Here is a 12,213-nt window from a genome sequence, read left to right as displayed (position 1 = left end):
ACATAAAATTTCTACTAAATTGCTTGAGCTTTCTGGGTCTTTACCATTTGCCCATAATTGAATTTCAGTTTGGAAACCTTGCTTGATTCATATTGCCCATTCCAGGTATAAAAATGGCAGTTACGCCCTGGCCGGTTTGGCTCAGTGGATAGAGTGTCAGCCTGGGGACTGAGTGGTCCCAGGTTCGATTCCAGCCAAGGGCACATGCCTGGGTTGTGGGTTAGATCCCCAGTAGGGGGTGTGCAGGAGGCAGATGATCAATGATTCTCTCTCATCGTTGATGTTTCTATCTCTCCCTCTCCCTCTCTAAAATCAATAAAAAATATTTTTTAAAAAGGCAGTTAAAAAACCAACACGCTTTTTCCTCATTTGACCATATAGATAAAATAATTTAAAACATGTATGTCTATTTATAGGAGGAAAAGTTATTTTCAGTTTTTTTAAAATGTACTTTTATTGTTTTTCTTTTAGAGGAAGGGAGGAGAGAGGGAGACACATCAATTGGTTGCCTCTGGTACATACCCTGACCAGGGACCAAACCTGCAACCTGGGCTTGTGTCCTGACCGGAATCGAACTTGCAACCTTTTGGTGTACAGGACATTACTCAACCAAATGAGCCACACCAGCCAGGGCTGACTTTTTTTAAGATCAAACTATCTCTTGGAGGAATCTTGTTAAAGTGCAGACTCTGACTTAGTAGTAGGGTGGGGCCTGAAGTCAATGATGATGTGAATGCTAAATCATCCAAGGACTACACTTTCATTAGCAGTTTAAGGTATCTACTTAGTACCAGTATTTTATCCTAATACTACATAAATGCAGCTTTGTTTTCTTTTTAAGTAGATTTTAAGATATTTTTATTAATTTCAGAGGGAGGGAGAGGAAGAGAGAGAAACGTCAGTGACGAGAGAATCATTGATCAACTGCCTCCTGTATGCTACTGAGGATGGAGCCCACAACCCGGGCCTGTGCCCTTGGCTGGAATTGAACCTGGGACCCTTCAGTATGCAGGTTGACGCTCTATACAGTGAGCCAAAGCAGCAAGGGCTTTTTAAGTAGATTTTTAAAAAGGAAAACATTTTTGAGGCAAATCAACATACCTATTCTGTATCTTCATGAATGTAAAGTAATCTCTTGCAAAAATGTTGGCTGAGAACAGTTCTAATAGGCTTCATTCCTAGCCAGTCCCAGAACATTTCCTCCTTAGAGAACTTTATGTTGTTAATTTGAATCTTGTCATAGTGCTTTCTGATAAACTATGTAATAGTAGAAGCTAATGATTACTTAGTGGAGAGTGCTGTTTCAGGTACTCATCAGGCACACCCTCAAGTGAGGAAACTCAGTTTGAAAGTCAAAGCGTACTAAATTTACTTTTTTCTTCTTTCATATGGAGTATAAGTTTTTTAAATGCAAGTAAGTGTAAGCCAGGTAGGTATACTAATGTGTATATGAGGCTTATTTACCCGGTTCTTTCTAATGAGGTCTATAAATGTTTTCACATCTATGCAGAAACTGCTGAAAGGTTTTATGTCAAAATTTTTCCTGGTCATATTTTAGCCTTCTATTAATAGTATAAAGTTGAGAGATAGCTTTTGCTTAGCAATAAATGGTGAAATTGATTTGTGAGTACTACTGGATATAAAGGATATGAGAAGGAATCCTAAATAGGTGAAGAAACAGTCTAGATGACAAGAAAACGGAATTCAGATACAGTGGGGCCTTGACTTATGAGTGTCCTGACTAACGAGTTTTTCCAACATACGAGCTGTTTCTCAGCGGATTTTTTGCTTTGAGTTGACAGAGTAATTTGAGTTAACGAGCTCCGTCACAGAATGAATTAAGTAAACTTGTAAGTCAAAGCCCCACTGTATATGTATTTCAAACCCAGGAACTGTTATTTTCATACTTTAGACCAAAGTGAGCTTATAATTAACTATTTTTAGCTTGTAATTATTGATAAAGGGTAGATTTTTATTTTTTATTTTTTTTTAATTAAATCTTTATTGTTCAGATTATTACATTTGTTCCTCTTTCCCCCCCCCCCCATAACTCCCCTCCTCCCAGTTCCCGCCCCACCCTCCGCCCTCACTCCCCACCCACTGTCCTCATCCATAGGTGCACGATTTTTGTCCAGTCTCTTCCCACATCTCCCACACCCCTTTCCCCCCTGAGAATTATCAGTCCACTCCCTTTCTATGTCCCTGATTCTATTATAATCAACAGTTCATTCTGTTCATCAGATTATTAATTCACTTGATTCTTAGATTCACTTGTTGATAGATGCATATTTGTTGTTCATAATTTGTATCTTTACCTTTTTCTTCCTCTTCCTCTTCTTAAAGGATACCTTTCAGCATTTCATATAATCCTGGTTTGGTGGTGATGAACTCCTTTAGCTTTTCCTTATCTGTGAAGCTCTTTATCTGACCTTCAATTCTGAATGATAGCTTTGCTGGATAAAGTAATCTTGGTTGTAGGTTCTTGGTATTCATCACTTTGAATATTTCTTGCCACTCCCTTCTGGCCTGCAAAGTTTCTGTTGAGAAATCAGCTGACAGTCGTATGGGTATTCCCTTGTAGGTAACTGAGTTTCTTTCTCTTGCTGTTTTTAAGATTCTCTCTTTATCTTTTGCTCTTGGCATTTTAATTATGATGTGTCTTGGTGTGGTCCTCTTTGGATTCCTTTTGTTTGGGGTTCTCCGCGCTTCTTGGACCTGTAAGTCCATTTCTTTCACCAGGTGGGGGAAGTTTTCTATCATTATTTCTTCAAATAGGTTTTCAATATCTTGCTCTCTCTCATCTTCTGGCACCCCTATAATTCTGATGTTGGTACGCTTGAAGCTGTCCCAGAGGCTCCTTACACTATCCTCGCATTTTTGGATTCTTTTTTCATTTTGCTTTTCCGGTTGGATGTTTTTTGCTTCCTCGCATTTCAAATCATTGACTTGATTCTTGCGCTCCTCTGGTCTGCTGTCGGGCGTCTGTATAATATTCGTTATTTCAGTCCGTGTGTGCTTAATTTCTAGTTGGTTCCCCAATATAAGATCAAGGGTCTTATTAGTTTTCGTGTAGATCTCATTAAGTTTATCGGCAGCTTCTAAACAGTTCTTGAGAGACCTTAAAAGTGTGGTTCTGAACTCTATATCTAACATTGACAATTTTGTCCTGTTTCTTTGTCTCCGCATTTTGTTATGCTTCCTTGGTGCACCCCCTAGTGGTCTTTGTTCGAAGTCTTATAGTTAAATCTTGATTGTTGTAGTTAATTCCAGGGAGGGTTTGACCTCCAGGCCAAGTGGCTATGAGAATCAGCTGTGTCAGCAGTGAGAGAACTTCTGTCCTCTAGGGAGGTGCTAATCTAGCCTTTGCCTGAGGCTATCCGGCAAATGCCTCTGTGCAGGGCTTGGGTGGGGCGGGTCGCACAGGATCAACAGGGTGGGCCGGAGAGAGCAGTTATGGCGGCTCTCAGTCCTGTCCCCAGGGGCTCTGCCTCTCTGAGTCCCAGCACCCGCTGCAAAGCTCGGAGAGAAGGCTGCACTCGCTCTGACCGAAGCCAGACAGTCCTGCTTCTCCCGTTTGAGTCTGGGTCCCTAAAGACTCGCCCGGATCTGGTGCTCAGAGTCTGCGACTCCCTCCCGATTGAAAACAACAACCGCGCCCTCCGCCGCCAGCCCGCTCCGCACACTCCGCACCTCAGAATTTGACTTCACCACTGCGCCTCCTCTGAGTGTCCGTGTGCGTTTCTCTTTCCTCCTAGTTGTAGGACTTCCACTCAGCCAGCGTTCCTGTGGTTCTGCGTGATGTCCCTTCTGTTTTTTGGTTTCACTTTTGAAGTAGTTGTTCAAAGCAGCAAACTCCGGCGTTAACCTATGCCACCATCTTGGTTCTCCTCAAGGGTAGATTTTTAAAAACGTTAAATTATTGAAATATTTATTTGCATTTGAATGCTTGTATTTTCATCTTTAACAGATATTCACTTTTCATTTTATTACTTGACTCATAAAGGCCAAATTAGAAAATGGCAATCTAAAATGCCCAGTAAGGAAAGATCTGTAATAATAAAAGCGTAATATGCTAATTAGACCGGATGGCCGACCTTTGGGACCAAGCCAGGGGGCTGTGAGGGCCAAGCCCCTTGCATGAATTTCGTGCATCAGGCCTCTAGTAATTTCTATAAACAAAAATGACTAAACATTCTCAAGCCATGTTGTTTGAATTAAAGACCACTCCCAAGTCTGCCACATCACACATTAGCGGTAGCTGACCTTTGAGCAACTCATTGTGTGCCAGATACTCTTAGGTTTCGGGATTACAAAAATAAGCCATTTCCTGCTTTCTGGAAGCTTACCATTTAGGAAGGACTCGTTCTTAACTTGGATCCCGAGAATCCCAGACATTTGTTTAAAATGAGGTTTCTCAGGCTTACTTCACCCATCAGAAGTTTTGATTCAACGAGGAAAGAGAAGGCACAAGCATTTACAATTTTAATTAGCAGCCTCTTGACTAGTGCAGCTGATTCACATTGAGAGACACCGTAGCCTAGGTAATACAGAGAATGAAAGAAACTTTCGGCTTTAAGAGGCCATAACTTGTTGGCTTGGAGCACACACACTGGGCCCAGTCAGTATACGCAGAAACTTTGGCCCGGCTCACGACCTGTCTCGGATCCTAGACTACCTCCACTCATGCGGGCACTCCAGGCGAGTTCGCCCAGGTCCCAGACCCGCTAGAGCGCAGACTTCCCCCCACTCCCACAATCCGCGCCCACACCACCGGAAGCCCCACCCCTTTGGTCTCGTCCCTGCCCCCTCTAGAGCCCACCCCTTCGCCTGCGGGCCAGCCCCCAACGACGCCAGGACCGGAAATGACGACAGCGGTGAAGCCTTCTGGGCGGGGCCTGGGCCGGGCAGCTCCTGAGGCCGAGATTTCACATCGGAAACAAAACAGGCGCTGCTCGCGAAGGAACCTCGGCTGCGGGCGGTCGTAGGAGGCGGCGGCGAGGAGGAAGTAGGTGCGTGATGGGGAGTCCCGGGAGAGAGGAAGGCGCCCCTCATCCAGTGTCGACACGGGCGGCCGCAGGCTCGGCCGGCCCTTTGTCGCCGTCCCGGCCGCGGAGCCGGCGTCCTGGAGGATGGGGAGCGGGGCGCGGCAGGGCGGGGACGCTGGAACCCCGTGTGGCAAGTAAAGAGGGGCTGCCCGTTTCTCGGTTCGGGGCGCAGCGTGCGGTCGGGTGGAAGAGAGACCTTCGGAGCCTCGGTCCGGAAGTGCTGATTTCTCGGAGATGTCTGAGGGCGCAGGTGCCGCGGGCCGGGATTGGCCGTCCTGGCCAGTGGAGCCGGAGAAAGGGGAAGCGCGGAGCGCCCAGCCAGGTTGGGCAACGGAGGCAACTCCACGCCTCATGCCGACTGTCCCGGTCCAGGGGAGGCGAGTGGCACTCAGGCTTAAAAAAGTTCCTCATGTCTCACGTTCGAAGCGGAAAGCAGGGTCTGATGCGTTTGCCTTGATCGGACTGTCCCAAGGCTTGTATGTCCGATGCCTTGCCTGTGCCTTACATGTTTGTGTTTTCTTCCCGCTCAGATTATTTTCCTTTTGTAGGAAAATAATGATAAAGTTAAAAGCATCATTTGTCTGCTTTGAACAAGATGAATAACGTGTCCAAGGTTTACTATGGGAGATAGTATGCATAGTGTGCAAATAACTATAAGGCAGAGCACATTGTAAAGGCAGATACATTGGCTGGCGTTTGAGGCAGGTAGAGATCACATCTGCTTGAGGGGATCTTGTTATTTGCATTATCTTTTGCAGTGGGAAGGCTTTCACCCTTGGAGTCGAAGTGGGGAGGACGTTATGACCATGGGGTGTACGACAAACAGGGGTCCTCTGGATCTTACTGTCCAGTGATCCAGCCAGAACATTAAATGACTGTTACGAAGGAAGCTAAAACGGGAAAGTAGATTGGATCCTGTTGCATTTGGCTAATTTCAGTCACCTGCAAAAGCCTATTTCAGTTTTCCTTAACTCATTGGTAGAGTTCAACCAATTTAAGCCCCACCCCCACCCACGTTTAATAACAACCCTTTAACAATAAAAAAATAAGTCTTATTTATTGAGTGCATGGATCCTCCCCTCTCCTCACAAAAAATAAATAAACAGACTGTAGAGGTCCCACCTGTCATCTGGTTTTCCATTCTACCACTCCTGGTTCTTGGGTAGAAAGTCCCCACAGTTCTGGGTATCCTTTCTTCCGAATGGACACCATTTACTGCTGGATTTTAAGTTAATGGGTGCATGAATTTCCATTTGCCGAGAACCTGAGGATTGGAGTTGGTCTCTGAGAATCATCCTAGCAGAAAAGTTACCAAAATTCATGTAGTTCTCTTCCTCCCTCTCCAGGTTCCCTTGGCTAGTACTCTTTACAGGGTGAGACTTCTTGCAGATAAAAATGCCGGAAAACCTTTCGAAGACCCCTAATTCTGCTTGTCCGGCATGTGTTAGATGCCAGGCGGATTTGGAAGGTGATTTGAAAGTGTGGCACTGTTGTCAGAGCTTTCTTTAGGCACATTAATCTGGTAGTTGGGGCTAGAAGGGATAAGAGAATTGAGGTGACTTTGCATAATCAAAGGAGATATAATGAGAATTTGATCTTTGGTGGTAGCAGAGGCTTAGAAAGAAAGACCATGAACAGGACATGGCAGCCGATTGAGCAAGGAATAAAGTGTCAAGTTCACAAGGACACTTAAGTTTCGAAAATGGGAGAGCTGATGACACAAATAAGGAAGTTAGGAGCAAAGCACTATTGTAGAGAGGAAGATGAGGAAGTCCTTTGGGCAGGCCTGGAGCTGTAAACGTGAGAGTCCCTTAGACTTTTGAGTTGGTGTTGAAGCAGTGGAGAGGGAGGGACCAGGAGACCAAGGCACACCCTCAGGAACACTTACACTTAGGGGTGGAAGAGTGAGGAGCCCGCCAGCTCAGGAGAATGGAGTGGCGGGAGGAAAACCTCTATGGTTAGTTCAGTGTCACAAAAGTTGAGGAAGGGAGGGAAACTCAGGAAGGAAAGGGTTGTCAGGGATTGTCAGCATTAGGCCTGGTGTATCAGAAAAGAACTGAAGATTCAGAGCACCACTGTCCAATAAAAAGATAAAGTGAGTTTCAAATGTTAATTTTAAATTTTCTAATAAATTTTGAAAGGCAGAAAGAAATAGGTAAAATTAATTTGAATAACATTTTATATAATTCATGACATCTAAAACATTTTGATTTCAACATGTAATTAATATAAAAAGATATTTGTCTGTCTTTCCCTCTAGAAAGTAACCTCTTTAAGTAAACAGAAGCGTTATTGGATTCAGTAGCATCCCCAGCACCTGTCACAGTGTCTGGGTATGTAGAAGAAACCCAATAAGTGTTGATTAAAGGGTATAATGTTTAGTTTGCACAGTTTCTTAAGTTTCTTAAGTTGATCTAAATAAAGCAAAAGAGAGAATGCAAGCTTTGTTGAATAGCCAATGATTTACAAATTAATTAGATATAAGTAGTCTTTTTTTCCCCATTAAAGATAAATTGTATTCTCTCCATTTCCACAGTGAATTTAAGACAATGACTCAGGGTAATCATATCTTCTATGTAGAGTTATTGAAATTAAATGTGTTTTTTTGGGGGTGGAGAGATTCTTTTTAAAAAAAATATTTTTATTGATTTTAGAGAGGAAGGGAGAGAAAGAGAACTTCAGTGGTGAGAGAGAACCATTGATTGGCTGCTTCCTGCATGCCCCTTACTAGGGATCAAGCCAGCAACTGGGCATGTGCCCCTGACTGAAATTGAACCCGAGACCCTTCAGTCTATAGGCGGATGCTCTATCCACTGAGCCAAACAGACTAGGGCTGATTCTTTATAATTATATAAATATTGATAAGATAGCTCCATACCTACAATTCTGAAATCCAAAAGCCCCTGAAAAAACTGAAAGGCTTTTCATAACTCATTTGATATTTAACCTGTTTGTGTAATTTAAGGTTAGTTATATGTTTTACTACATATTTATTGTGTTTGATATTGTGGGTCTAAGACCCCAAGAGGGTATTATAAAACATACTATGCGGACTGAAGGGTCCCAGGTTCGATTCCGGTCAAGGGCATGTACCTGGGTTGCGGGCACATCCCAGGTGGGAGATGTGCAGGAGGCGGCTGATCGATGTTTCTCTCTCATCGATGTTTCTGACTCTCTCTCTCTCTCCCTTCCTCTCTGTAAAAAGTCAATAAAATATATTTAAAAAACAAACAAAAAGAAAACATACTAGAGGCCTGGTGCACTGGTGGGGTCCCTTGGCCTGGCCTGTGCCCTCTTGCTATCCGGGACCTCTTGGGGGATGTCGGAGAGCCAGTTTTGGCCCAATCCCTGCAGGCCAGGCCCAGGGACCCCACCCACCTGTGCATGAATCCGTTTGAGATTCATCAGTCTGTTTCATGTTTCCATGCCTGTGTGTTGAGCATCTGCCCCCTAGTGGTCAGTGCACATCATATCTACTGGTCGAATGGTCGGCCGGTCGCTTAGGCTTTTATATATATATATATATACTAGAAGCCTGTTGCATGAAGATTCGCGCAATAGGCCTTCCTTCCCCTGGTTGCTGGCACTGGTTTTCCTCTGGCACCAGGGACCCAGGCGTTTAGTCTGGCCGTAGCGAGGCTTGGCTTCTCCGCTGCGGCTGCAGCAGAGAAGCCAAGCCTCTTCAGTCTTCACTCTTCACTCGGGCTGGAGCCTTCAGTCTTTGCTCTGTGCCTGCATATGCAAATTAACCGCCATCTTTGGTGGGTTAATTTGCATAGTCACTCTGATAGGCTGGTGGGTGTAGTGGAGTGACACCAATTTGCATGTTTCTCTTTTATTAGTGTGTGTGTGTGTGTGTGTGTGTGTGTGTGTGTGTGTGTGTATGGATGGTACTTGCATCATATTACTTTATAAAACCTGAAAAATAATATGAATTCTAAACACATTTAGTTCTAAGGGTTTCAGATAAAGGATTCTGGACTTGTAAGTTTTTGTTAATTTTTATTGTTCCGAGTCCACATAACCATTATTATTTAAAAACAATTACGATAACTATATAACAGACTCCCTCAAAACTCAGTGCCTTAGAGCACTCAAGGCTTTGCTTCAAGATATAGATCTGTGGATCAGCTAGAGCAATTTTGCTTTGCATGTCTTATTCTGGGGCCAGACTGAAGGGACCCATGGTAAGCTCTTCTCAAGGCAACAGCAGAAGTACAAGAAGGCAAGGCCTACCTACTACACAGCACAGTTCAAGTGTCTGCTTGTGCCACATCTGCTAAGATCTCATTGACCAAAGCAAGTCATATTGTTATTGATGGAAGTGGGTAGAACATAGTCCACCAGTGGAAGTGGGAAATCCCTTTCTCCACTGGGTGCTTGCGGTCGGGTCCTTATGATATCTTGAGAAAAAGAATTTTCTAAGACTGGCATGGGACGATGAATGATCTGTATTTGTGTGGAGTTACATTCCTGGGTTTCAAAAGTCCCATTTCCCTTAAACCAGTCCTGAAAGTGTTGTAGCTGAGCTGGAAGCAAAGCCAGTGTCCAGAGTCTCCATTCTATTGTGGAGCTGGGTCCAATGTAACACCAGGCTAGTTATAGTCCATTGTGTGTGGCCATGTGGACAAATGCAGGGGAGCATGCCCTCTACAACAAGAGAGCCAGGAGCCCAGCACACAAGAGAGAGTAAACCTTTTTGGTTTAGAAGTTGAAATATCTGAAATCTTCCCTCACTTGCAGCGGCCATGCTTACTCTGGCCAATGAACTGTTCCCAGGTGGGACTGACAGACAGGTACCTTCCCTATTTCATCCAGACTTTACTAGGCATGTGTCTATTTGGCCTTTCCTTTGCTCCTTCCCTGTTAATTAATAACCAGGTTATTTACAACAGTATCATTATGATTGTGCCCAAAGGCATGGGTGGGTAGTATACTATTCCCAGCTTAAGGCCAAAGCAAGACACAGAGCCAAGCCTAACATCACTGGAGAGGGGAAGTGTATTTTTCTCTTGGAGTTATTGGAGTGAATATTTGCTAAATAATAGTCTAATCTACCACAGATGGTTCACAGAAGTGGAGTGGGATGGAAGGAGGAAAAAAATCACCAAACAGGCTATATCACTATCCTTGCTCTTTTTAGAGTCTACCACTTTCACAAAGCCTCTTGTAGGGGTGGGGAAATTATTTGCTCTTAAAATTCAGAGGCGTCTTTTCAGGATGCATTCCTAAAACTTGAAATTAATTTCAAATTATTATTATTATTTTTAAATATATTTTATTGATTTTTTTACAGAGAGGAAGGGAGAGGGACAGAGAGCTAGAAACATTGATGAGAGAGAAACACCGATCAGCTGCCTCCTGCAGACCCCCTACCGGTGATGTACCGGCAACCCAGGCACATGCCCTTGACCGGAATCGAACCTGGGACCCTTCAGTCCACAGGCCGACGCTCTATCCACTGAGCCAAGCCGGTCAGGGCCAAATTATTTTTATAAATTTTGGAGATTGGTTGCATTTATTGTTGGATGTGAGCTTTTAAAAACAAATAGAGGGTCTCCAAACCCATCCATATAATCAGAACTTGGACTGCTTGTCCAGGAAGAAGCTGTCAAAGTAAAATTAAGCTCTGGCCAGTGTTGCGCAGTTGGTTGAGCGTCATCCCATGAACCCAGAGGTTGCCAGTTTGATTCACAGTCAGAGCGAGCACATGCCCGGTTGTGGGCTCAGATCCCCAGCACAAGGTGTGCCAAGAGGCAGCTGATCCATGTTTCTCATCCATATTTCTCTTTCGCCCTCTCCCATTCTCTCTCTCTCTAAAAATCTATTTCAAAATATTAAACAATCAAATTAACAAACATTAAGGTTGATTAAGTACTTGTGTGGAAAAAGAATAAATCACAAGCTTATTTGACATTTGAAAACTTCTTAGCATTACAATACAAAGACACTTCTAAAAAATAGTTTTGGTCATTTTCTAAGTGAAGGAGAAACCAATCAAGTGGCTAGAACAGCCGTGGGCAAAAATGAATAAAACTAAAAATAAAAAAGACTGTACCCTTTTATGTAATGATGTTTACTTTGAATTTATATTAGTTCACACAAACACTCCATCCATGCTTTTGTTCCGGTCCAGTTTAAGAACCCATTGTGGCCCTCGAGTCAAAAAGTTTGCCCACCCCTGGGCTAGAATCATTAAAACAAGCCACAAGCCCTTTGCTCTTGAGAAGATCATGATAAAATGTTTCCATGAAGATATTTGTTTCTGTGAAGTACAAATTTTGTTTACATTTATCACTGAGAGTAAAGAAAGAAAATGGTATCAGTAATTAAGTAAACATGCTATAAGACTTTGAGGTTTAGTTGTTACGAGGATTTAGTGAAAGAAATGCACTTTTCTGTTGGTGCTTCCTTAAATGGGATTTTTTTATAAACTTATTTTCGATTCTAAACATTGCTCCTGTGATACTTTTTCAAGTGCTCATGGATAGAAGATTTTCTGGTTAAGTTTTTCTGTTGAGCACATCTAAGTTTCAATATTATTTGTATCCTCTTGTTTTTAGCCTCTTCGTATATAGAAATTATAGTTGCCCATCAGAAAAGGATTTCTTTTTCCTTTATCTGATTGCACAAGTGTCTTGAGGAAAAGGAAATGGATGGCAGTGAATTCAAATATGCTCTATCAGTCTCAGAAAATCTTTAGCAGGTGGCCAGAGAAAGAAAACACCAAAATCCACTTCTGTCCCCACCCCCACTCCCTCTGCAATCCAGGTCACATGAAATATTCTCATTCCCAACAGCTATCTTTTCTTGTTCTCAGGGCACTGCTAAGAATGCTATAAAGTCCACTAGTGTCTTCTGCCACGCTGCTTTAACAGTGGGGTCATTGGCCTTCTCCAGGAGTCATCAATTGTTTCCAGCTGTTACTGGACCAGAGTCAAATCCGCCTCTGCCCGCTCCTTTCTTTGTACCAACAGTGTTCGTTTGTTTGCCAGGCCTGAGTGAAGACCTAGCTTGACCCTGTTGCCTGTCTCTTCTTCATATTGAGCTCCATGTACAGAGCAGCTCTTCCGGGGAGGGTTGCCTTGTAGTGTTTTGATCTTCAAAGCATTAGTGGAAGCCTGAGCTTTCTCTGGGTGAACTGGAAAAGACATGGACTGGGCATCAG

General features: G+C 43.5%; 1 protein-coding gene across 14 annotated transcripts in view; it reads left to right on the top strand.

Annotated features, from left to right (window-relative positions):
- The first annotated feature begins 4,864 nt into the window (after nt 1-4,864).
- The window catches only part of PSEN1 (presenilin 1), a 77,099-nt gene continuing 69,750 nt past the window's right edge, over nt 4,865-12,213 (top strand). For 12 of the 14 annotated variants that reach the window (XM_059691611.1, XM_059691593.1, XM_059691585.1 and 9 more), the window contains exon 1: nt 4,868-5,009. The gene's annotated coding sequence lies outside the window, so the exon portion shown is untranslated. Of the gene's footprint in view, nt 5,010-12,213 lie in introns of all 14 variants that reach the window. The other 2 variants (XM_059691504.1, XM_059691511.1) reach the window with 2 other exon arrangements.

This window comes from Myotis daubentonii, chromosome 1, assembly GCF_963259705.1.
Source record: "Myotis daubentonii chromosome 1, mMyoDau2.1, whole genome shotgun sequence".
NCBI classification, from domain to species: Eukaryota; Metazoa; Chordata; class Mammalia; order Chiroptera; family Vespertilionidae; genus Myotis; species Myotis daubentonii.
The sequence above is the reverse complement of the archived record's forward strand: the minus strand, read 5'-3'. Positions and strand labels throughout refer to the sequence as shown.